The sequence below is a fragment of the Antechinus flavipes genome, chromosome 5 (genome assembly GCF_016432865.1).
Source record: "Antechinus flavipes isolate AdamAnt ecotype Samford, QLD, Australia chromosome 5, AdamAnt_v2, whole genome shotgun sequence".
NCBI lineage: Eukaryota > Metazoa > Chordata > Mammalia > Dasyuromorphia > Dasyuridae > Antechinus > Antechinus flavipes.
In genome coordinates this window covers 132,127,915-132,153,240 of record NC_067402.1, presented here as the reverse complement: position 1 = coordinate 132,153,240, position 25,326 = coordinate 132,127,915, and the positions used below count along the sequence as shown (strand labels likewise).

General features: G+C 33.9%; 1 protein-coding gene and 1 long non-coding RNA gene across 5 annotated transcripts in view; both read left to right on the top strand.

Moving 5' to 3' along the window:
* MDFIC (MyoD family inhibitor domain containing) overlaps nucleotides 1-25,326 on the top strand; it is a 117,868-nt gene that overhangs the window by 80,293 nt on the left and 12,249 nt on the right. The window lies entirely within an intron of this gene.
* LOC127539212 (uncharacterized) lies at nucleotides 1,088-6,653 on the top strand. The gene is made up of 2 exons (XR_007947885.1): nucleotides 1,088-6,155; nucleotides 6,519-6,653. It is a non-coding gene; the product is annotated as an uncharacterized LOC127539212 (long non-coding RNA).

Here is a 25,326-nt window from a genome sequence, read left to right as displayed (position 1 = left end):
ACTTTTTTCCAATTAGCAAAAATCTATCTTCTCTCCCTCCCAATGACTTTCAACATCCCCCAAATGAGAAAGGAAAAAAAAAAACCCAAAAAGCAAAACACAACTCCTGTCATAAACATGTATAGTCAAACAAAACAAACATCAAAAAACCATGTTTTTTTTTTTTTTTTTTTTTTGCATTCTTGAATTCGTCATTTCTCTATCAGGAAGTATGTGTAGTATATTTCATCACGAATACTCTGGAGTCATGGTTAGCCTTTATGCTGAATAGTTCTTAAGTCTTTCAAAGATGTTTGTCTATTTAGTCTTGCTGTCATTGCATACATTGTTCTCTTTGTTCTATTCACTTCATTTATTATTTGCTCATAAAAGTTTTGCCAAGTTTTTCCAAAGCCATTCCCTTAATCATTTGTAATAGCACAAAAGTAGAATGTAACTTTCATAAGGGTAGAGATTGTCTTAATTTTTATATTTATATTTCCAGGATTTAGTACCTATTTGGCACATTATAAATGGTCAGCAAATGCTTTTTTTCATTTATGTATTTTCATAATAATAATAGTAATAATAGTATCATATATTATTACTAATCTACTACTATGACTAAAACTATCTACTAATAATAGTACTTTACAATCTATAAAGTATTATCTTACATATTATATAACATGTTGAAGTAGATGGTACAAGTATTATTGCTGTACTTTTAGTGATGAAGAAACTATAGATATAGAATATGATATATTCTAGATATAGAAATATGATATAGATCTAGATGTAGATATAGAAAAATGAAGGTTATTCCAAGGTAGAGCCAGCTGTGACTCAAGGTTCACTTTCTGAAAGTTCAGTGCTTGAAAGATAGCACTCAGGAAAAAAAAGAACAATTCAAGTAATTACTAAATGTAGGATGTTAGAGTGCTTCATAAATATATGCTTAATTCTGTGCTGTTTAACATGTTTATAAATATGTATTAACTAATATTTATATATGTTTACATAGATATTATATAATGTCTGTTTATAAATAACTAGTATTGTAAATACCCTGTAAGTTTAAAGGTTATATACATGTAAAATCTATTATTGTTATTGATATTACCACTCATAATACTAAAAACTTTTGAGCCATTGAAGCAATTTGCAGCTCTACTAGCTGAGAATTAATGTGTCTGTCTTCCCATAGACCCTCTTAAGTGTGAGCGTATGATAGTAATGCAGTTTTAATTTGCATATTCTCTGATTATTTGTGGTTTTGAACATTTTAGGATCATTGTAAGATAGTTATTAGTTCTGATTTATTCTTTTGAAAATTGCTTCTGCCCTTTGATCACATCTCTAGTATTTATATATATGATACTCTGTGTGTGTGTGTGTGTGTGTACATATATATATGTATATACTTTTGTGTGGACATAAAATATTAAGTAATATATTATTTAGATGTCACGTCCCTATAGATTTTGGATATCAGATATCAGAGCTATGTGATACAAATGAGCATGTATACTGGAAAGTATATTATATTTGAAGTCTACAGACCTGTGTTTGAATCTTATCATTTGCCATTTAAGGCTTAGTCTTTCTGGTTCTTAGTTTCCTCATTTGTAAAATGAGGAGATTGAGAATTATATCTTCTGTGGTCTCTTTCAACTTTAAATTTATGATCTTTTAAATCCCCCCTCATACACATCTTTCATTCAGATTTTAGCTTCATTGATTTTATTTGTTCAAAGGTTTTTAAATTTCAGATCATTAAAATTTTTTCATCTTTTGTAGTTATTTCTTTATTGTTTCTTATTATTTCCTCCACTCCTGTATTTTTGAATGATATTGTTTTATGTAAGCTTCCATTTTTTTTAATGGTGTGATCGGAAAATATTTGAAAACCCAGTGCTTGCTTTTTCTATTATTTCTGGTACTTATGTCAACTTATTTCTCTTTTCCTTTCCTTTCTACTATGACCTTTATGAATTGTAGGGGAAGAGATTATGGAGAGGGAAAGACAACTGCCCTTGAAATGAAGTTATTACTTCTTTGAGGTCAATTCTTCTTTTAAAAATATTCCACTTAAGTCATTCAAACATGGAAAAAACTCTTTAACATTTGACTTAACTCTATTATTTTTCAAAAAAATGCTTAGAGTTATAAATGGAATGAAGTTCAGTATAATTATCTATCATAATATAATTAAAGGAAACACTATATTAAAAATTTATTGTTTAGTCATTTCAGTTAAGTCTGATTCTTTATGACCCTATTTGGGATTTTCTTGTCAAAGATGTTGGAATGTTTTGCCATTTCCTTCTCCATCTAATTTTATAGATGAGGAAACTGAGGCAAATGAGCTTAAGTGACTTTGACTCCAGACCTAATGCTTTGTCTACTGTGCCACTTAGTTGACCTATGTAAAAAATAGAATGCAACATAATATAAAAAAAAAGGTATATATCTCTCTTTAATCTCTGCTTTTGGGAGGCTAATTCTGGTAAATTATTTTAACTCGGGAGTTCTGAGCTACAGTTAGGCTATTTGAATTAAAACTAATACCAATATGGGACACCCCTAGAAAAAAGAGACCAAAAAACTGTCTAAAGACATTCTGGAGATAGAGCAAATCAAAGCTTCTTAGGTGATTACTAGTGGGATAGGGTTTATGAGTGGTTGTTTTACTTCCAGTCAGATAAAATAGATCTAGTCTAAAAAAAAAAAAAAAAACGACAAAACAAAATATACCTATAAGTATTGTGATATGATTAATTTAGGTATAAACACATATGTTTTCCAATAAATTCTGGATGTATTTGTTCCCTATTAGTATGATGTGGTTTATTTTTTGAAAAACACTAGCTTACTTTTATGTGATGGAATTCAAAGTGTGTTTGAGATTAGGTATTGTATTTTAAGGATTAAAGTGTTGTTTTGTAACCTAAAATATTACTTCTTTTAAAGTTGCATTAATATTTGCTGGGACTATTTCCAAGGACATTGTGATGTTGGACTAGTAGTACTTAACTAGTAGTTATTTTCATCATAAGCTTTTCAGTTTTGTATTTTTCCAGGGTGGTGAAGGAGTAACAGTCTCTTGCCACTGGTGGAAACTAACTAGTGTTTCACATCATGGAAAATTTTTTAGTGAGGCTAATCCAGCTCTGGAGAGCATTAAATAAAAACAAACAACCAGTTCTGTCTCATCAGGAAATATCTCCAAAGTTTTACCAATATATAAAAAACATTTATACTAAACAATATAATGTGATATAGTGAAAATAACATGGGACTTGGAGCTCAGAGGCCTCTGTATAAATAGCAGCTCTAACACTTACAAATCCTATGTCTTTTCATCAATCTGGATCTCAGTAGTCACAGTAATATGGGAATAATTGTACTTATAACTTTCAGTCATTTTTCACTTGTGTCCAATTCCTCATGATCCCATTTGGGTTTTTTGGGGCAAAAATACTGAAGTAGTTTGCTTTCTTCAGATAATTTTACAGATGAGAAAACTGAGGCAAATAGAGTTAAGTAACTTGCCCAGGATCACAGGACTAGAAAGTACCTGGATTTGAACTCCTGAACATGATTCTCCCTTGCTTCAGACCCAGCACTCTACCACACCACCACCTAGCTGCCCAGATAGTATATACTGCCCACTTAATGGAGTTGTTTTGATGAAAACATCTTGTAAACCTATAAAATGCTACAAAAATAGCTTGTTATTAATATAATATTAATATAAAATCCCTCTCTCTCTCTCTCTCTGTATATATATGTGTGTGTGTGTGTGTGTGTGTGTGTATTAAAATAATCAAAACAAGCAGCCTAATTTCATTTATTCAATCAACAGTCAATTAAGTGACATAAATGAAACAGTTCTTGCTATGTGGGGTTTATAATCTAGACAAGGGAGAAATCTACAAATAGAATAAGATGCAAACATAGATGTAAGATTATGGGAGGGAGAAAGCAACTAGAGAGATTAGGAAAGGCATGGTGTAGAAGGTGACTTTGAATTAAGTCTTGAAGAAAGCTTCATTTTTAGAAAAAGAGGGAAAAAGGAAATACATTCCAAATATGGTAGATAGCCAGCAAAAATGCATGGAGATAAGATTTATAGTTTTACGGGTGAATAACATTAAAAAGATGAATTTGGCTGATCTGATATGAAAGTAATGTAAAATAAAGGCTAAAAAAGGAGATTGGGGAAGGTTGTGAAGGACCTTAAAAGGCAAAAAAAAGAGTTTATATAGGAAATCCTGGCCTTTTTTTTTTTTTCTGAAGCAATTGGGGGTAAGTGACTTGCCCAGGGTCACACAGCTAGGAAGTGTGTCTGAAACCAAATTTGAACTCAGGTCATTCTGACTTCAGGGCTGGTGTTTCCCTGAACTCCTGATTTTTAAATAAAAAAGTAATACCATTAAAGGGGCATCTAGATGGCATAATGAATAGAGCATCAATCCTGGAACCAGAAAGACTCACATTCAAATCTGGCCCCAGATTCTTACTAGCTCCGTGACCCTGGGAAAATCCCTTCACCCTATTTGCCTGTGTTTCCTCATCTATAAATGAACTAGACAAGGAAATGGGAAACTACTTCAATACTTTGCCAGGAAAACCCCAAATGGAGTCACAGTTGGAAATGACTAAAACAACTTAACAATAACATTGTCATTGTTCCATTTCATTTTTCCTTCAAATAACTTAAAATGGATTTCTTTGCAAGGAAAACAGGCAAACAAACAAAAAATCAATTTTCTATTTGAGTAGTTCTATCACCTGCATTTCTTTTTATGTATGTAGCAATATTTTGTAGGGAGAAAAGTGATGTTAACATGGGTAAGAATGAGAAAAACCTTAAGTGGTAATAGCTGCTGTTTCCACCTGGTACTTAGGTTGAAGATAACAGGGAACAAAAATATCATCTGTTTCTTTTTGCTTGTCCCCAAGAGCTTTGGGGTGAACTCTTAAGAATCATTTGTCATTGTTGTAGAATAAAAGCTCTCTGATTCATGTGAGAATGAGATCAGAAATATGCTGTGTCATATGCTGTCAACTTTATGAGCTACTAAGTCAACTTGGTTTCTGAGCTGTGTGAACATAGTCCTCTGCCTCAATGAATGTCTACATTATGGCACAGTGGAACATCATTAAATGTTTCTGATGAAATATTTTATTTTCTCTTCTTTTTTTACTTTTCTCTGTCATTTTTAAAATTTTCTGACATCTTCTGATGTTTGGCCACGCTCCTCAGACTTTCTTCCCTTGTAAAATGAGGATGGTGGACACTGTGAACTCTAAGGCTCCTTCTGAGTAGCAAGCTAGCCTAGTGGATAAAACATCTGGCTGGAGTTAGAAAGACCTGAGTTCAAATGTGGCATCAGGCCCTTACTAGCTGTGTGATTTGGCAAGTCACTTAAGTCATCTGTTGGATGAACAGAAGGGGTTGGAGAAGGAAATGGCAAATCATTCCAGTGTCTTTGCCAAGAAAATCCCAAGTGAAGTCACAAAAAAATGACTAGAAAATGACTGGACAATAATGAAAGACCCCTTCCAGCTTGGAGTCTGGGATGCTATAACTCCTAGTCTTCTACCTCTGCTTCTAACCTCAACCAACCTATTATGGTAGTAGGAAATTGTTTTCCAACTTCATGAATAAAATAATAATTGTCTTACATTAGATGTGCTATTATTATTGTTATTATTTATTAGAGCACTAGGATGACTGGCTGCATGGATTGCTATTACATAATATCTGAAGATAAGACTTACTTTTTAGAACAGCTTTCCAAAGGTAATTCTCCCAGTCACTCTACAGTCACTCCCCAAGTTATGGTTATACTGTTTATGGATATCTGTGGATACCAACAAAGTTTCATAAGCTGAGATACACACACACATACACACACACACACACACACAGATACACACAGATAGACAGACATTGACACACATATGCAGAGACAGAGACAGACTATGAAAGAGACAGAGATGAAAACTGAGAGACAGTGACATAGATAATGACAGAGAGAGGCAGAGAGAAGAGGGAGAGGGAGAAAGAGACAAAGAAAAAGAGAGAAAGAGAGAGGGAGAAAGAAAAAGAGAGAGTGACAAAGAGACAGAGACAGAGAGGAGAGAAAGAGACAAAGAAGAGAGAGGTGAGAGAAAAAGAAAGAGAGTGACAGAGAAAGAGACAGAGAGAGAATGACAGATAGGGAGAGACATAGAGACAGAAGATAGAGAAGAGAAAGAGAAAGAATGAGATGGAGAGAAACAGAGAGGAAGGGGATGGAGAGATAGAAAAAGACATATAGACACAAAGAGAGACAGAATATTGAGACAAAGCAGAGAGAGGAGAAGGAAAGAGAGAGAGAGAGAGAAAAACAGAGAAAGAAGATTGAGAAGAGAAAAAGAGAGAGAGAGGAAGAGGGAGGGAGGGGAGAGACAGTGACACAGAGAGATAATGACAGAGAGAGGCAGAGAGAAGAGGGAGAGGGAGAAAGAGACAAAGGAAAAGAGAGAAAGAGAGAGGGAGAAAGAAAAAGAGAGAGTGACAAAGAGACAGAGACAGAGAGGAGAGAAAGAGACAAAGAAGAGAAAGAGAGGTGAGAGAAGAGAGCAAGAAAGAGAGTGACAGAAAGACAGAGAGAGAATGACAGATAGGGAGAGACATAGAGACAGAAGATAGAGAAGAGAAAGAGAAAGAATGAGATGGAGAGAAACACAGAGGAAGGGGATGGAGAGACAGAAAAAGAGAGATAGAGACACAAAGAGAGACAGAATATTGAGACAAAGCAGAGAGAGAGAGGAGAAGGAAAGAGAGAGAGAGAGAGAGAGAGAGAGAGAGAGAGAGAGAGAGAGAGAGAGAGAGAAAGAGAGAGAGAGAGAGAGAGAGAGAGAGAGAAAGAGAGAGAGAGAGAGAGAGAGAGAGAGAGCGAAGATTGAGAAGAGAAAAAGAGAGAGACAGAGAGGAAGAGGGAGGGAGGGGAGAGACAGAGAGAGGGAAAGAGAGAGAGAAAGAGAGACAGAGACAGAGCAGCTAACACGGCTGCTCCCAGGAACACTACAATTTGTCACCCATACTCGCTAGCTGTATTCTTGCTGAGAATGGGGAATGTAGCTTCCTGCCCCCACCTTCTCTGGATCCTCTTCCTCCTCCTACTGCTCCCCTCCCTCATCCTTCCTGTCCCTACTCTCACCCTGCCCTTTCCCCTTCACCCCACCCCACCAACCACCTAAGCCCCATTTATTGACTTTTAAAAGAAAACAAGTCCATTAATGGCTTTGTCTCTGGGATCCTCCTTTTCCTCCTCTACCTCCACCAAAGGGGTGGAAGAGGGAGGAGACCAGGAGCAGAGAAATGACCAGGACAGGACAAGGCTATTTGTGTCCTGGTGGGTGCATTTTGTTTGCTTCAGTTTAAAGATTGGATTTCCAGACGCTTTTGGAACTCCAGTTCCACTTTTGGAAGTTAGAAGGCTGGAGGCTGCTGAATTCTTGCTGAATGAGACTCTTAAGAGAACACGATATTATCCTTGTTTGGCAGCATGACAAAATGATTAGTGACTTGTTCTCAAACTCAGGAAGTTCTAAGTTCTAGCCCTACTTCTGAACTAGTAGATACTATGTGACTGTAGACAAATCATGGAACTTTTTAGGCAATTGTCTAAGGACTCTTAAGTTTCAGAGAAAGTGTTTGTTCGTGTAGAAAAATAAGGAGGATGGGAAAACATTTATATAATTTTTGCTATATTCTAGGTATTCTGCTAGAATTTTTTACAAATTTTTTTTACAAATATCTCATTTGATCCTCACTACAAACGAGTAAAGTAGAATACCATTATTATTCCAATTTACAATTGAGGAAACTGAGGTAAAATAGGTTAAATGATTTGTCCACAGCTTATAAATTATTCAGGAATTGCTTCTATCAATGAAATAGCAACTCTAATCCTTTTGTTGTTCAGTTGTTTCAATTGCCTTTAACTCTTTGTGATCCCATTTGAAGTTTTCTAGGCAAAGATATTGGAATGGTTTGCCATTTCCTTCCCCAGCTGATTTTATAGATGAGAAAACTGAGGTAATTAGTATTAAGTGACTTGTCCTAAATCACACAGCTAGAAGTATCAGAAATCATGTTTGAATTCAGATCTTTCTGACTGCAGGCTCAGTGTTCTATCCACTTAAATGGATATTTTGGATTTCATGCCTTCCCATGCCCTCCATTCCCAATTAGAGAAAAACAGGGTGATGATAATTATAAAGTTAATGACATCTTGCAGGAACAGGTTTTCCCAATTATGAGTTTTCTTGGGGTTGCTGAAAAAGTTAGCCAAGTCCCAAAGTAAGCAGTACAGCCAAGTCTGAGCTGAGCTTCCTCCTTAATTACCATGATAGCATCTTGTTTTTAGTCTTTAAGCAGATATATTGCTCCTTTTGTATAGATAAAGAAATGTCCAAATGAATTGGCCTAATAATAGTCCAAAAAACATAAGACAGATTGACTTCAAAACAAACTTGGGATCCCTGTGACTATTCCCCTATCCCCATAATCTTATCTAACATGTTACCCAGTGTGTGTGTGTCTGTTTGTATGTCTGTGTGTGTGTCTGTGTGTCTCTGTGTGTATGTATGTGTGTGTGTGTGTGTGTGTGTGTGTGTGTGTTTGTGTGCATGGAGTTATGGAATAATCACTATTTAAAAAAAAATCTGGTTAATTTTCTTCTTTTTTAAAAGAGGGTAGTTTGAAAATCTTCTCTAGAGATAATCATGGAAGTTGCTCGTTGAGAACTAGGATAATATTTTACTCATTTTTGTATCTCCTTTCCTCTCCCTACAGTGTCATGTGGATAGTAGGTACTGAGTAAATATTTGTAGAATTAAATTTGTGAGATTCTTGGCCAATATCAGATGAATTATATGACCTCTGAAGGTCTCCAGGCTGTTGTTTCAAAAATTCAGCAAGTCTATGAACTGAACAGAATAATTTCTTCCTTGTACCCCCATGAATACTACAATAGTTAACTAATTCCCAGTCCACATAGTGGTGCTTTACGCTGATTGGTCTGATTCTATTTAGATAGAATGCTGGTGACTGACAGCAGTGCTTTCTCAAAGTATTTTCCCATTTCTTTCTCATTGTATGAAACTTCTCTAGCCACTTATTAGCTGTTTTCATGACACCTTCAACTGAACAAAATTAACTAAAAAAAGAAACAATAATATAAACAACCAATTTATGTAATACTTTGAAGTTTGGGTCACATTTTATACTATTTGATCCTCACAGCAACTTTGTAAAGAAAATAAGCATTGTAATTCTTATTTTACAGATGAGATAGGCCTACCACTAGCACTCTTAATTCTGATTTGATTGAGTCGAAATTGAACATCAAAGAGTGACTGAACATTTAACAAAAAAGAAGGTTTACTCTACCCTAACACAGAGAGGATATGCAAGGAGGAAATTTAGTTTTATCTTTGGCCGACACAACCTTGTTCCTCCTCTTCTCAAGTATCTATCAAGTCTGAGAAGCCCCATTTTACTGGAGTGGGATTTTTTAATGCCCTTAGGTCACCAAGAAGCAGATGACAATCAGGTTCCAGTGACTGCTTTGTCTTCTTTTAGGAAAAATTAATGTTGTTTGTCCTTTGTTCTCAAAGGGAACTATGGTATCAGGGAGGTGATGCTATCACATGCAAATGAATTGGATTTAAGTGAAGGTTCCAGTCCTGGGAGGGAAGGGAGAGGCATAGAAATGACTTGTTTTGGAGAAAAACACTGGTAGATATTTGTCTTTTCCCTGAGGAAACTAATGTAGTACCATTTTATATTACTATAGTATTATACTTTCCTTCCCCTTCTCCCCCCAAGATATGTGATCAGGGAAAACAGATTCTCTCCCTTTTATCTTCACTTCCTTTTAGAACTATTTCTTGAGGCAGTCTAGAGGTAATTTGAATAACTGCTCAGTTGACCCAGGGGAGATGATAAGGAAAGGAGGAAAAAATGGTGAAGGAATGAGTATATCCCTCTGAGTAATTCAACCAGTAGAGAATTATGTTGATGATGTCATTGGGAGATACTACAATGAGGGACAAATTCCAGTTCTCCCCCTTGCTGGAGATTAGTAAGAGCACTCTTTAAGGTATAATGTATGTACAAGGGCCTGAAAGGAAAGCAGGAGCCTGGAGTAGGGCTTTTAGCATTCTGTGAGTTTTTTAATATATCCATCAATTTGTCACTAAAATTTTATGTTTTGAATCTTATAGTCGTTTGTGCTGATAAGGGCTAATGATGTTTACCTAGAAGATCCTGAAAATGGACATCAAACATTCCTCTCTTTGAAGAGGAATCTTCTTAACTCAAAAATTTATAATTGTAATGTTTATTTATAGCTTATTAAAGGACTGTGGAATCTCTTCATCTCTGTCCATCATTTCTACCTATCAGTAAAGGCCCAGCCACCTTCTCCATGATACTTTCTGTAATCACATCAGCCAAGAAAGATCCTTCTTTTCCTCTACACTCTAAAAGCTCTTAGCTTGTTAAACTTCTGAAGTATATACTGCAGGGTACCTTGTACTACAGTTATTTGTATCCATATCCCATCTTTCCTTTTAGATTGCAAACTCTTTATAGGAAGGGATAATATCTTTGTAGCCTCCATAGTACATAGCACAGACCCTTTCAAATAATTGGTATTTAGAAAATTGCCAAATAATGAATTTGGGATGTGACATAAGACAGTTGTTATTTTAAAATCTTTACAAATAACATTAGGAGATTTTGGAGATTTTGGATCTTTTAAACATACCCCTTAATTTTGAGAGTATTTTATTATAGTTTTCTTCTTCCCCCCAAAAAAACTTTATAACTCTCAGGATTAACACCAGAAATTGTCTAATGCCTTGAGTCATAGGATTCCAGATTTTGGAGAAGTAGAGAATAAGTTCTATTACAGAAACTGGTTGATGACTCAAGTCTCTTGAAGTTAAGAAGAGTAGACACATATTTAATATTTTCAAAGATTCGAGGTGACCATTTATGGTAAAAAACAAAAACAAAAACAAAAACACCTGGATTTCTCAAAATAAATGAAAGCATGCATTTTACTAATAATTATAATTCATTGTAATCTCACTGAGCACATTGAGCTCTTTAAGCTTTAGTACAGTCTTGACAATTTGTTTACCATTTCATTTTAAAAGATGGGAAGGTTTAAAACATCAGTGGGCTGAAGAATTATAAATAGTATAGCCCAAATGCCATCTAACCTTCCTATTAGTCTTCTAATCACAAGAATCATCAGTGCACGGGAAAATTTTTAAGATTAGATAGTCCAGATTGCAGTTGGTTTTATTTGCTTGGTTTGAAGCATTACTGTCATGGTTTTAACTTTTTCTGACATTTAAAAAACAAAACAAAACAAAACATATCCCTTCCAAATCAGCTGAATGCTTTAAAAATTTTTAGTATTTGGTGTTATTGAGTATGGTTTTTATTATCATTTTTACCTTAATGTATTATACTTTTGAACTCATCTAATGAATAAACACTAAAATAAATTGGAAAAATACAGGAAATATAGTAAAATATAGGCGTTATCCTGATTTGTCATTTTTAATAATTAAAATAACAAATCATGAGATCATTTTCTTTCTTCCTTCCTTCCTTCCTTCCTTCCTTCCTTCCTTCCTTCCTTCCTTCCTTCCTTCCTTCCTTCTTCCTTTATCATTTTTAATAATTAAAATAACAAATCATGAGATCATTTTCTTCCTTCCTTCCTTCCTTCCTTCCTTCCTTCCTTCCTTCCTTCCTTCCTCCTTCCTTCCTTCCTTCCTTCCTTCCTTCCTTCTTCCTTCCTTCCTTCCTTCCTTCCTTCCTTCCTTCCTTCCTTCCTTCCTTCCTTCCTTCCTTCCTTCCTTCTTTTCTTTTTTTTCCTGAGGTAATTGGGGTTAAGTGTCTTGCCCAGGATCACACAGCTAGGAACAGCTGGGAAATGTTAAGTGTTTGATACCATATTTGAACTCAGGTCCTTCTGAGTTCAGGGTTGGTGCTTCACCCACTGCACCATCTAACTGCCCCAAGGACATTTTTCAGTCTCTCTTTATCCATTGAGTTTCTGTCCACTGACTTCCAGATTTCCATTTGATCCTCTCAAGTAATTGTCCTATATCAACCTTCCATTTCAAAGCCAAATTCCTAGAAAACCTTCCATTTCTCAACTCCTTGACATCTGGATTTATTCCCTGACATTCCACTGAAATTAGTTTCCTTAAATCCATCAGTCCATTATTGCTTAAGACTTTTTCTTAGTGATTCTAATCCCATGTCTCTTTTCTTACTTTCTTGTGTCATTTGACACTCTTGTCCTATGTACTCTCTTCTCTTTGGGTTCTTGTAATGCTATTCTGTCCAAGTTCACTATCTTTTTACCTATCTAACCCCTTCTCAATTTCCTTCATCAGCTCATCATTCATAATCCATCTTATATGGTGGTGTATCATCTGCTACAAATTTCCATGTGGATTTCCATAATAATCTTAAACTGAACATGAAAATGAGCCAAATTAATTTTCATTTCTAAAACTTTCCTTTTCCTTCTCCATATTTCTCTTTTGCAGGCTACTCTTAATTCTTCCTCCTCTGCACAATATTTAATAACTTGCCCAGTTTTGCTCTTTCTGCTTCCACAACATCTCACATCTGTTCCTGGCTATCAGATGCATAACCAATCTGATTCCATCCCTCATGATCTCTCACTGAGACTATCGTGATACTTTTCTATCTGGTTTCCCTTCACCCAGTTTCTCCCCCTCTTAGTCGATGTTTCACACAGCTACAAGTTTGTTGTTGCTAAAGCACAGGTATGACCATATTACTCTCTTACAAGCTTCAGGGGCATATAGACAAATACAAACTCCTTAGCCTGGCAATTGTCCATTACAGATTTGCACCAACTTTTATTTTCAGGCTGATTATGTACTACTCTTAAGCCCTTTATGTTCTGGTCTCAATTGACCTATTTACTCTTCCCTATTATGACATTTCAGCTCTCATTCTTATGCCTTTTTATAAACTGAACCCCATGACTGATGGGTGCTATTCTTTTGAATTTCTTTTTATTGGAACTCATAGTTCCCTTTAAGGTTTATTTCAAGTCCCAATCACTTCCTATAGTATGCCCTTCCTGATTTTCCTAGCTGTCAGTGTGTCCATCTAAATTATTTTGTGTTTTTTTGTGTGTATGTTTGTGACTATATATGTATATATATATATATATATATATATATGTATGTGTGTATACACACACATAATATACAGAAATATATAAGATTTCTATGTGTATATATATATATACAGTAGCATATTGAATATATTTACATATAATATAGATAGATGTATTTTTTTATTTTTTATTTATGTATATGTGTCCTGTCCTAATAGATCGTAAGCTCCTTGAGGGCAAGGGCTTTCTAGTTTTGTCTTTGTGACTCCAACTTCTGGAACAGTGTCTGGCACACAGTAGATACATAATAAATGCATATTGAATTGAATAATATTACCACCTTATATTTGTGTAGCTCTTTACAATTCACAAAATTCTTTGACTCCTAGCAATTCTCTGTGGTAGGTGAGAGAGATAATCTCTATTTGGGGATTAAATTGAACTTGAAATTTCATTGGTTTGGAAAATTCTTCATGAGGAAGATGTGCACCAGTACAGATTGGTACTTGATCTATTGTAACTCAGTGTTTTAGAGAGTTGTTTGGTGCATTGAAAGGTTAAGTGATTTGTCCTGAATTATATAACACATGTCAAAGTTGAGATTTTAACTCAGGTCTTTCTGATTCAAAGACCAGTTTTCTTTCCATTAGGCAATAGTCCTCTTATCTTGATTTTACACTCATGGAAATTTGTTCAGAAAGAATGTGTATTTTACCAGAGGTCACAAAGGGGCAGAAATAGGATTCAAACTTCAATTCCAAGCTGCTTTCCTAATAAATATAAGATAGTATAACATAGCTGTGGTAAACTGGAGCTGGTGGGATAAAATATAGAAAAGATATTGTTTTCAGTTTTTTCTTTTTTTAATTTCAACAAACAAAATGTTCATCTAAATTTCGTGAACTCTCAGCAACAATTAGGGCTTCCAATTTGATATCAACTTTTGGTAATATTTGAATTAAATTCTTATTTTAAAGTAATCATGGTTGTTTTAATGTTTAGCCAATTTGTTTTTATTGAATTCCAAATAGTCCATTTAATTGTCAAAGTCATTCATTACCTAATTAAAATAAGATAAATTATCTCTTAAGATATGTCAATAATTTTAGCATCATTAAGATTAAAAAGCTGCTGATACTTACTATTTGTGAATATTTTATCAAATTTTTAGATAACTTGGACAAATTAATAAAGTATTAAATAGAATAGCTATAATTCACATTACTAAAGATAATTCTGAAAAGCTTTGTGTAAACAAATTTATTTTATGTTGGATTGTAATAAATAGTAGGTGAAATACTTTTAAATCCCTTTATGATAATATATTTGTTGTTGCTGTTTAGCTGCATCTGATTGTTCATGACTCTATATGGAGTTTTATTGTCAATTTTACATATATAAATGCACATGTACATGTATACATATCAAACACATATATTCACAAGTGTGTATACACACATATAAACATATGTAAAATCACATAATATTCCCTTAACTGATCTGTTTTATAAATTCATAATTTAGTATATAGAATTTCTTGAAGTAGAACACAGGCATGTTATTGAAGTAGTTTATCAGTGAACAATAAGAAAAAGGTAAAAATTGGAAATATAAATATATATACCTTAAAGCTAAAAGAAAAAAAAATCCTTTCTTAAGGAAGAATAATTTCTTATCTTTACTTTTGTGTTAAAACTACAACTGGAATCAACTATATTGATGTAGTAAGATTTATTTGAGGAAAGAACATTAACATTAACATTATTTTTTCTGAAGTGCTGACCATTAGGATAAAAATAATCATAGTATAACCCAGGCCACATAAGTTAGAAATTGAGAAAATAAAAGAAGCTGAGTAGGAAAAGCTTAAGTCAAAATGGATGATAAAGGGGAAAAAAATCTTATTCTGGAAGGAAAAATAGAAGATTGTATATGTTCAGTGAAAGTAGATGTAGGAGGCAATTAGAAGAATAGAATACAATACTTAGAAAACAGAGCCTAGAGAGGTTAGCCAACTTCTTCACTTCTAGAAGGGAAAAAACACACAAACAAATGGTAGATGTCCTTTAGAAGTTCGGAAAATCCAGGGATCAGGGAAGAATGTGAAGATAATTGAAAGAAAAGAGCAAAATGGATTAATATACTAGTTTTCCAAAGACATATTAAACCTGCCTAAATTTCTACTCTGACTTCTCCAGGGAAATCAAACTGGAGGTACTGGACCTCTTGGGGAATAATATCCCTATAACGTAACATAATTTAAAGTTGACACTGCAAGTTGAAGTTTATTTTTTTTTAATAATAATTATGCTCAGAGAAGGACACAGAAATTGCATTTTGGAGTGACAGAAAGGGAGTTATTTTAGAAAGAAATTTTCAACAACTATAGAGTATTTGACAGGAGTTGCTAAAGTAAAACTGAAAATGATTTCTACTCCAAGCTGCATAAATTATTTGAATCAGAACAAGTACTTTATTGAGCACCAACTGTATGTTTGATGCAACAAGGGATTCTTTTTCTGTCCAAACTATAATCTTCTTCCTTCATTTCTTCCCCTATCACAACTAAGAAAAGATCTTAAGATGGGGCTTTTTAATGTGTCATGAATCCCTTGGCAGGTCCCCTACTCAGGCTAATGTATTTAAATGAATAAAATGAAATACATAAGATTACAAAAGATATTTATATCAAACTATTAAATAAGTTTTTGGACTTTAGATTAAGAACCCATGCTAATTATTATCCATTAGATTACAAGTTTCTAAAGGACAGGGTTCATTTTTTTTTGTATACCCCAAATTTAGCACATGCCTGGCTTATCAGACCCTTTAAAATATTGATTAAGTTGAAGTTTAACTAGTATGACCTCTTTCATTATTCAGGAATCTGAATTGCAGAGCTATTGACTTTTGTGAGGTCACATAGATGGTTAATGAGTCTAGAACACAAGTCTCCTGATTTATCATTCCTTTTTCTTAAGATTGTTACCATAGTGCCTTAAAGGCCAGATAATGTTTTTGTTTGTCTCCCTTGTCTTTGGACAAGGAAGTTTTAAAAAGTTATCTATTCAGAGCATTCAAAGGATCTTAGAACTAGAAAGAAATAGAGCCCATAGAGATAGATCAGAGTCCAATCTCCTAATTTTATGGAACTTGAGAAATAGAATAATTCGACCAGTTTCACAAAGTTCTTTTGTTGTTATTGTTTAGTCATTTCCAGTCTTTATGACCCCATCTGGGGACAGATTGAAATAATTTGCCATTTCTTTCTCCAGCTCATTTTGCAGATAAGGAACTGAGGCAAAAGCGGGTAAGTGACTTGCCCAGCATCATATCAGATTTGAACTCAGGCCATCTCAGTTCCACATCCAATTTTTTATCTATAGGGGGAACTACCTACCTATTCCATTGAAAAACCTTTGTTTTCATGAGCATCAGAAAGATTATTATTTTGTCCAAATTGTAAGGCTTTTCTTTTTAGAGTCCTGAAATCATCTCACTAGGCAGATCAACATAAGAAAAAAAAAACTGATTTGTTTGTCTTGGTATAAATAAAGAACACAGGAATCAACGTGGTAAGTTAATATCAGAAGGTGGAAGGAGCGTTAACTGCCAATTCTTTGTTGTGTTAATTTCCTAGTTTTAGAACAATTCATATTCTTTATTACATTGACAGATTTTAGTTGGTATAAAAGGTTATATTTTATTCTTGGTTTTTCCTTGCTATTTTAAGTAATTTATAGAGTAGTGTTTTGCTGCTATTGTTTATTTAATTATATGGTAAACTCAGGCATATCTCTTTTTATCAACTTTAGAGCATTCTGAACATTTTTATGGATTTCCTGGGCTCTGAAATATTATTTTTTTCCTGTAGTAACAAAACAGCTAAATTAAAGTAGAGCTATTTATGCATTTAAAAATTCCACATCATGCTGTCCTGGTTGGCTGAAGCTACACAGCAGTGGCATTTAAAAATTAAAACAAAATAATCCCCTCAATGAGAACCCCCCAACATCCAGCAAATGAAAATTGGGATATTGATATTAATAGGTATCCTGGATAGATGGAAGAGGAGGAGTGTGGAAAGAATAATAAGGGCAGCATTGATTTGCAAATTAATTCCATAAATAACGGGATTTACTTCTTGCTTTGAAAATGTGCTTTGGTGCCCCAGCTTCTTTTTAAACTTCTAACTCTGCTTGGTCCTCTTCATCTTGCCTTGAATTTGTATTAGACTGCTGTGATTCCTTGGTGATGGCCTGTCTTTTCTGTCAGTGTTCCGGAGTTCATGGCTGTCCTTCTCAAGGCCTAGTTCCTTTTGCCTGCGTGAAGCCTGTAACACCTGCTGTGACTGCTGTTCCTGCCTCACTGTGGGCCTAGCGGAACACCCCCTCCCACTGGGGACCTTGGTCACCACTTGGATTGTGATTTTGCCCTTTCTGATTCTTACTGTGAGCAGCTAAGTGCCTGGAGATTTGCTGTGAGTGTTCTGAAGCTTGGGATTATAGTTAACCTAAACACTGACCAAGGTCAGCATCCTCTGCATGGCCCTATTGAATGCTACAATGCCCCATGAAGGCTTCTGATCGCAGGGAAGTGACCTGCCTTGCCCAGTGAGTTTGTTTAGCAACTGACAGCAGCCCCAGCATTTTCCCCTACTTCATCTTTCCCAGGTTTACTCCCGTAGAGGTGGTATAATTTAAAATATATTAAAAATTATTTATTAGATATTATTGTATATTGAAATTAAAATATATCTTTATATATCATATCTTTAAGTATCAATTTTTATGTATTTCATTAAGTAGTTTCCAATTACATGAAAGATTTTAAATAATCTTGTTTTAAAAGCTTGAGTCTCATTTATCTCCCTCCCACCCATCCTTCCCCATTCTTGAGAAGGCAAGCAATTTAAGATCAGTTATACATGTGAAGTCATACGAAACATTTCTGCATTAGCTGTGTTGAAAAAGAAAACACAAACAAACAAAAAAGAGTTAAAAAAAAAAAGTCTGCTTGGATCTGCATTTTGAGTTTGCCAGTTCTGTCTCTGGAGGCAGATAGCATTTTTCATCATGGTCTTTTGGAATTATCTTCGATCATTGTATTACTGAGAAAAACTTTTGTGGTTGATTCCCCCTTAAAATATTGTACAATGCTCTCTCAATTCTGCTCTTCACTTTGCATCATTGTATTGCTGAGAAAAGTGAAATCTTTCATGGTTGATTCCCCCTCAAAATATTGTTATTACTATGTACAATGTTCTTCCAATTCTTCTCTCTTCACATTGCACAAGTTCATATAAGTCTTCCTAGTTTTTTTGAAACCACCCTGCTCATAATTTCTTATATCAGAATAATATTCCATCACAATCAAAACAATTTCCAATTCTTGGCCGCCACAAAATGAGCAGCACTTTCTCTCTCTCTCTCTCTCTCTCTCTCTCTCTCTCTCTCTCTCTTTTTCTCTCTCTCTCTCTCTATATATATACACACACACACACACACACACATACATATATATAAAATAGTGGTATTACTGGGTCACAAGGTATGCACAGTTTTATAGCCCTTGGAGTATAGTTACATATTGTTTTCCAAAATGATTGCATTGTTCACAACTCCACCAGTAATGCTTTAGTGTTCCAATTTTTCCCAAAATTTGTCATTTTTCCTTCTCTCTCATGTTAGTCAATTTGATATGTATGAGGTGGCATCTCAGAGATTTTAAAAATCTGCATTCCTCTAATTATTAGAGACTCAGAGGATTTTTTTATGACTATTGATAGTTATGATTTTCTTTTGAAAACTGCCACTCTATATCCTTTGATCATTTATCGATTGGGGAATAGCTCTTATTTTTATAACTTTGATTCAGTTCCCTACATATTTGAAAAATGAGGCCTTTATTTAGGCCCTTATACAAAATCTCTTTCTTCCTCCCAGTTTTCTATTTTCCTTGTTATTTTGGTTACATTAGTTTTGTTTGTATAAAAGCTCTTAAATTTCATCTTGGTGGCACAGTGAATAAAATGCTGGTCCTGGACTAAGAAAGACTCATGTTCCTGAGTTCAAATCTATCCTCAGATACTTACAAGTTTACTTGTGATGCTGAGCAAGTCACTTAAGCCGGTTTGCCTCAGTTTCCTTTGTAAAGTGAGCTGGAGAAGAAGATGGCAAACCACTCCAGGTACCTTTTCTAAGAAAACCCTAAACAGGATCATGAAGATCTAGACATGACTGAAAAAATTCAACAACAGCAACAATCAAAATTTGCCATTTTACATCCTCTGCTGTTCTCTATCTCTTGTTTGGTCATAAATGCTTTCCTTATCCAGAGATCCTACAAGTATATTTTTTTCTCCACATTCCCCTAATTTACTTATGATATCATACTTCATATCTAAATTATTTATCCATTTTGATCTTATTTTTGGTATATGGTGTTAAAGGCTTATGTGTAGTTTGTGCCTGACTGTTTTCCAGATTTCCCAGCAATTTTTGTCAAATAGTGAGCATCTTTGGATTTATCAAATACTAGATTATTATAGTCATCTGCTGTTGTGTATTATATAGCTAATCTATTCCACCGATTCATTGCTCTATTTCTTATCCAGCACCTGATTGTTTTGATGACTCTGCTTTCTAATGTAGTTTGAAATTTTAAAATGTTAGACTGCCTTTCTTAACTTGTTTTTTTATTAATTTCCTTGATATTTGTCTTTTAAATGACTTTTGTTACCACTTTTTTTCTAGCTTTATAAAATCTTTGATAGTTTGATTGGTTTGGCCCTAAATAAGTAAATTAATTTAGGTATAACTATCATTTTTATTATATTGGCTTACCCTATACATGAGCAATTAATATTTTTCTAACTGTTTAGATCTCTATTTGTGTAAAAAGTATTTTGTAATTGTATACATATAATCCTGGGTTTGTCTTGGCAAATAGATTCCCAAATATTTTATATTATCTGCAGTTATTTTAAATGGAATTTCTCTAATTCCTGCTTTTGGCTTTGGTAGCATATAAAAAAGCTAATCATTTATGTGGGTTTATTTTGTATCCTGCAACTTTGCTAAAGTTGTAGTTTCTTAGCTTATCTGTTTTAATTAGGTTCTATCTTGCCTTTGCTTTGTCTGAGATCATGATTACTATCTTTTTTTTTTTTTTACTTTAACTAATACATAATAGATTTTGCTCTAGTTTCTTCTTATTATAGCTCCATAAATGTCCCTATCTGTCAAATATTTTTCTTGTAGATAACATATTGTTGGATTCTGTTTTCTAATGCATTTCTATTTTACATATGAGTACATCATATTTACACTCACAGTTATAATTACTAATTGTGCATTTCTCTCCATCATATTTCCTCCTGTTAATTTTTTCTCTCTTCTTATCCTGTCCCTCCTCTAAAGTCTATTTTGCTTCTTACCATTATCTTCTTTAATCTACCCTGTCTTATATCTCCTTCCTCTACTTTCTCTTGTCTCCTTTCCTTCTTACTTGCTTCTTGGATAAGAAAGATTTCTAGTGGTGTATGTGTGTTTTGTTTTAGATATGAATGAGGTTTTTTTTCCATGTAAAAAAGTTTTCTGTATTGACCTCTTTTACATGAGATAATTATGCTTATTCTTCTCGTCCTTTCCCCCTCTTCCCTCAGCTTCCCTCTTTCTCTTTGACTCATTTTTCTTTTTACACTATCCCAACATAATTTATTCATTCTTATACTTGATTTCTATTTAGAATCCTTCTGTCATTAACAACAATAAAATTCTTAGACATTATACATGCTTCATCTTCCCACATAGAAAAGTAAACAGTTTAACCTTTTTGAGTTCCTTGGGATTTCTCTTTCATGTTTACCTTTTTATGCTTCTCAGGTCTTGTATTTGAAAGTCATATTTTCTATTCAACTCTGGTCTTTTTATCAGAAGTGCCTGAAAGTTCTTTATCTCATTAAATATCCATTTTTTTCCCCTTGAAGAATGATATTCAGTTTTCCAGGCTTAGATTCTTCTTGTTTGGAATCCTAGCTCTTTTGCCTTCTGGAATACTATCTTCCCAGCCTTCTGCTCCTTTAAGGTGGAAACAGTTAAATATTATGTAATATTGACAATGGCTCCTTAGTGTTTGAATGGTTTCTTTGAAGTATTTTCTCTTTGCTTTGAAGGCTCTGGAATTTGTCTGTAATATTCCTGGGAGTTTTCATCTTGGGATCTCTTTCAGGGAGTGATTGGTGAATTCTGTTTCTTCTGGTTTTACAATTTCAGAACAGTTTCTTTGCTCATGACTTTCAGGTAATTCACTAGTGCTTAAATTATCTCTCTTTAATTTGTTTTCCAGGTCAGTTGTTTTTCCAATGAGACATTTCACATCTTACTGTATTTTGCTGTCCTTTTGACTTTACATTATTTCTTTATATCTTAGTGAAACATTAGCTTCCACCTCCCCAGTTCTAATTTTTAAGGATTTTTCATTTTCAATATCTCATTTCCCACTTTATCAATTCTGATTTTTAAGGAGTTATTTTCATTTTTGTACTTCTTTTTTTCCATTCAGCCAATTCTGTTTTTTAATTTTTTTTAAGATTCTGTGCATGTGTCTCTTTTACAAATTTGTTGTTTTTTCATAACTTTCTTCCTTTACTTTCATTTATTTACCTATTTTTTCCCCTTTACTACTTGTGTTTTCATTCTTCCAGAAATTATTCTTAAGCATGTGTCTAATTCACATTGGACTTTGCAGTTAATACAGCTCCTCAGAGTCCCTATTCTCTTGGGACTGGAATCCCCTTTATTTTTCCTCAAAGTTCCTAGTCCCTTGGGGACAGAAATTTCTCTCTTTCTTAGAGCTTCCTCTCTCTCTTAACCAAAAGTAGTTCTCCCTGCCCTTGACCCAGAAGTAGGTATAAGTAACTACTGTCAAACAATATCTTGTCTTTTTTCCAGGACTAAATCAAAGATAACCCTCCAATATATTTCTGACCAGGTGCCAAGTCCTTCTAACATTTTTGACTGTTGAGCTTCCAAAACTGCTGTTTCTTTTACCGCTACCTAGTAGCACCACTGGTATTTTATCCATGTGATCTCCAAATCAGCCTTCTTCCTTATGCCACAGATCTCTTTTTTCTATTTACTATATTGTCTTGGATTGGAAGAAGTTCTTACTTTTTCTTTGTCATCTCTTCTACTCCAGAATTTTATTTGAAACATTTTTAAAAAAAGATATTTGGAAGGAAGTGTTGGGAGAGTTCGACTAAATACTCTCCTTTCTGCCATCTTGACTCCACCTCTACCTGTCAGCAAATTTAAAAGAAAAGGAGAGAGAAAGGTGAAATTAGCATGCAAATCTTACAATGTATGTATGACTTTAATGACTATCCAAAACCTCAGAAGTATGAAACTTCAATTTTCTTAAACCTAAAGATTTTAGTTTCAAATCCTTTTTTTAACTAAAATATGTGGTTTACCAGCACATAAATATTATCACTATTTTCTACAATGTATTGAAAATATACTAGGAGAATACTTTTTAAATCCCCAAAATATATATAGTAGTTCATTAATAGCTAAAATCTTTCATATTGAGCATGTTTTCAACAAGCCAACCTAATATGAGTAATAGTCTATATTTTTATGCTAAAATAGAATTTTACTTTTATTTTGTACATTTTAGTTCCTTATGAAAATGAATAGATAATCTTTGAAACACTTAAGTAGAAGATAAGTAGTCCCACTCCAGATAAATAACTAAATCTCTTAGTTCATATGGTTAATTTATTAAGAATTTCTGAGGATGAATATACTGTAACTTAGCATGGTAGCCAGTTTTGCTATGGCTCAGTCAAGAAGTTTTCCTCCTTTCAAACCATCATTTCTACCAGTTTTATGCAAAACCATTTGTTTCTTGTTGAATCTTCCACAAGCTCCTTTTGTAGATGTTGCCTTTCTAGTCTCCCTCTTTTAAAGGGGTGAACAATGCTTAATGGATCCATTTGGAAGCTTCTTTAGATAGAAATCTTATGACAATATTTATGTAATATTTCTCAAAGTTGAACATTTATAGTGATTTTCTCCCCCTCAATATTTGAAAAAAATAAATCCATGACTATCCTCTGCTGTTTTCTTATCAAGACAAGATTTCCCAAGTCAATGCATTTTCTCTGGCTGTTTCCCATGCTTAGAATTCATTCCATCCCACCCCTCAGCCACCACCCCCATCTCTACATCCTGATTCCTCTGGCATCCTACAAATCTTAGTCAAAATCTCACTTCTGTAAGAAACCTTTCCCATTTCTTTAATGTTAGTGCCTTCTCTCTGAGATTTTTTCCAGTTTATCCTGCATGTATCTTGTTTCTACTTATTTGTTTTCATGTCATTTCTACTTTATGGTATGGATTGTTCTTGCATTTCTTTATAGCGTCAGCATTTAGTCTAGGCTTGATACATAGTAGGTATTTAATAAACACTGTTTGACTTGAAAAATTTTGAGATGAGTAATACTTAGTACTAAGTGTAAAGTCTCTCTTGATGATGATAAATGTCACATAAAATCCACAAATATTGCAAAAAAAAAATCCAGTTTATTTTTAGTATTGTTTGTTTTAGCCAGTGATAGATTTTAGGTTTTACCATCTTTTCCTGTCCAAGTTTTCCTTCTCCCTCATCCCACTGATTTGGACTAGATGACCTTTAAGGATCCTTCCATCTCTAAAAGTCTATGGTCCTCATAGTAGAAGTGATAATAAGTAATACTATCACCAGATAAGGCAGTAGGGCAATGACTAAAAGCAAAGGACCTGAATAATCTTCATAATGGTGAGCAATCAAGACATATATAATATAAAGTACTCTTTCCTTTAATAGGGAGTTTACTTCTAATAACTTTTTTCAGAAAATGAGAACAGCAATAATTACCACCTGAGTCCTGCCTCAAAGGAACGTTGTATTATTTAATACAACGTTTCCAGACTATCCTTTAGTTTCTGAGGGAACAGATAGCACTATAGAAATTGAACACTTGCCTTCCTTGCTTATTATTTTCCTTAATAAAGTCTTGCTGACACTTTAAAAAATCTTGTTGACCTATCTCATTTTCTTTGCTCTTGTAGGAAAATATTGCTCGTTTTTGGCTATATTATAACTAAAATGATATGTGGCCATTTGGGACAAGGTTCTCTGTAATACGTGCACAGCAGGCCAGTTTATTCAGGCTGTAGGTCAGTCTAGGGCTTTAGGCCAGAAACACTTCAAGGTCTCTGGCTTGGATATACTGAACCACTTGAAACTGAGCTACTGTGCTGTATTAGTAAATATTTCCCCGCCCCCATACACTTGAGGAGCACAATTCCCTAGAGATGTCTGGGCGTCATTCCCTACAGCTGGATTCACAGAAGCTAGATAAATGACTTAGTAATGTCTGCTGGAATCCAGGATGACTGAATCCTCTTTTGGTCTACTTTCTAATTTTTTTATGAAGAAATTGCTAACTTTCATATTCAGTGTAGCTTTTTAGTAAAAGAATATATAGAAAGAATAATGATTGGACCTGACTGGCTTCCATCATAAAGGGAGCTGTGCTATCACTGTTGACAAAGCAATCTTAGTAGCCAAAGAATTTGGAAAGATTGTTAGCAATAGATAATTTTGACTACAAAGCCTGGTATAATCCTAGTGTAACTTTCTAAATTACTAATCATAAATAGCTAAAACATGAATATTGGGTGCTATAGAATTGGATTATTTATGTTTTGTCAATTGTGTTTATAGTTGAAACCTTCAATAATAACATGTTTGGTTACTGTTATTAATCCATTATAATTATATGTATACATGTATATTTCCTTAGTTGCATATATAATATATACATATTTATAAAACTTATGCTAATTATATATATTATACGACATATTACATTAACAATGTTCAATATTATGTCATGCAGTTATATTAGTTATATTAATTTCCTTTGTTATATAGGCTATGATGTATATCTAAATTAGGGATCTCAGGCATGTGGAAGAGGCTTTTAGTTATTCCTGATCAAAAGAAATTTTGTTGAGGTTAGCATATAGATAAGGAGTTCATACTC